Below are 2,089 nucleotides of genomic sequence, written 5' to 3'. Positions count from 1 at the left end.
TTGTTTTTATAATTAGATTAAATTCCACTTGCCACATATTGTTTGGCTTTTTTTCTCTCTAACTTACTATGTCTCCATCTTATTGGCTCCCTAGTAAATGTGTTTTGTCCGTTTAATCAGTTATTGACAGTGAGGTGCTGTATTAGGTTTTATGGCTGTTACTGTCAAAAGGAAATATTCCCTATGAGAGGTCTGTAATTAGCACCTGGGAAATGGTCAGCGAGGCGCTTTTGTGCTTAAAAGAAAGCAGGAAGAAACTAGAGAGAGAAGGAAGGAGTAGTGACAGTTTTAGCGCCCTCTGCAGTTTGTGTGTTGAAGTGCAAAAGCTTACAGCACCTGGTATTCCCAGGCGGTCTCCCATCCAAGTACTGACCAGGCCCGACCCTGCTTAGCTTCCGAGATCAGACGAGATCGGGCGTGTTCAGGGTGGTATGGCCGTAAGCGAAAGCAAAGCTGTCAAAAAGACCTTTTATCGGTGGCAAATGTCACACAGTTTGATATATATTATTGTGCTAAACGTCATATGTTACAGCGACAACATTGAGCTGCACAAATGATTTTCTCGCAGTAACATCGCGATAAGAAGACATGTTCGTTGATTACAGCACAGTGTAAAAGTGACAGAGAGCACACAGTGTGTTCGGACGATTTGGAAGTCCAACATTTTTGTGGTTTGGAGATTTTAACTTAAATATAGAAAACAAAAAACGTAAGCGTGTATGTGTCGTTACAGCATGTATAAAAAGGCCGTTTCTGAGGTGTGCTTTCGCTTAACAGCGTGTCTGAACTGCACTTGACTTGATCTCTGCTCATCTCCAGGCTTCACTTCTCATTCGGTAAGAACTCGTTGGCTTTTGTATACTTCCAAGAAAGAGGGAGAACTTACTCTCCTGCCACACTTATACTCACATTCACATATACTCATATCCAGACATTGGCTTAAAAAACATGCTGGCATCATCTGGCTTCTGTGAGGATGCATATCATACATATGTAATGCAAGTACTGCATGTCAGGATGGAGGCCTGTCTTTACTGATTTATGTTCAAATAAAGTTTATCTTTAATTCCACCTTCAGGGCATTTCAGTCGCTGAAGTCATCTTCACCACCTGCTCTTCCAGAATACGGACTCGTGCCTGAACACCTGCAGTTAACCAACCAAACACTGATCAGTAAAGCAAAAAAAGGTATATGTTCTCATTTGGAAAAATTCGAATTACAAGTTTTATAAATTTCTAATATAATAATTACATTTAGCAAAAATGTTGTCTCTTTGTGATCACATCTATTATCAATATCAGTGCTTACACAGCCGTGACGTGTATGAAGATAACATTTTTTTGTGACAGCTATTTCCTAACTGCATCCTTCAGGCCTGGTGGGTGTGGCCCTGCCAGGTGGTTGGCCACACCTGAAGACCATCACACAGCTGATCAAGCCTTGTCGGAGGAGCTACTTAAGAATGCGGTGGCGCTCTCTCTGACGCTGGATCATTGCGTGACTTCACGTTAGTCTCTCGGCCAGTCAGTACGGATAGTCTGCCGCATTGTATGTGTCTTACGGCTGCCTGTTTGTTATCTCCCCAGGAGAAGCGTGGAGACGAGAGGGCAGCGAGCACGGGGTGCTCAGACACTGAGGAGCGGAGACAAGGAACACTAGCACTGGGAAGAGGACATTTCACGGGAGTCGGGAACGCACTGCGGATTTATTGTTATTTTCCATTCACTGTAAATAAACGCACTGCTTGCATTCAGAGCTCCGTGCCTGGCTCCTCCTTCCTCACATCCCCACGGTTGACGCTGGCCAACCGTGACAAATACCTTTTCTTAGATTCATTATTAGTTCAACATTGACAAATAGTAGTTGACTAATATCAGGAGCCAAAAAGAAAACAAAAAACAAACTAAATAAATATTTCAGATGCTGAAAATAAATTATTACAGTTATTTAAATTTGCTGTCCGCAAGTTAGGTGTAATACATGTAGTCAATCTAATGAATCAATATTACATGTAAAAAGTACAGAACTGAAAATAAAACTAAAATATAACGGTAAATGAACTGGTTCTTGTATAAAACTTTTCTACTC

At 41.5% G+C, this 2,089-nt stretch overlaps 1 non-coding gene across 1 annotated transcript; it reads right to left on the bottom strand.

Moving 5' to 3' along the window:
• Positions 1 to 324: 324 nt before the first annotated feature.
• On the bottom strand, positions 325 to 443 carry LOC146360774 (5S ribosomal RNA). Its single transcript, XR_014799603.1, has one exon. It is a non-coding gene; the product is annotated as a 5S ribosomal RNA (ribosomal RNA).
• Positions 444 to 2,089: the final 1,646 nt, after the last annotated feature.

The sequence above is a fragment of the Perissodus microlepis genome, chromosome 23 (assembly GCF_051167445.1).
Source record: "Perissodus microlepis isolate ML-2025 ecotype Zambia chromosome 23, ASM5116744v1, whole genome shotgun sequence".
In the NCBI taxonomy this organism is placed as follows: domain Eukaryota; kingdom Metazoa; phylum Chordata; class Actinopteri; order Cichliformes; family Cichlidae; genus Perissodus; species Perissodus microlepis.
This window is presented reverse-complemented; position numbering and strand designations above follow the sequence as displayed.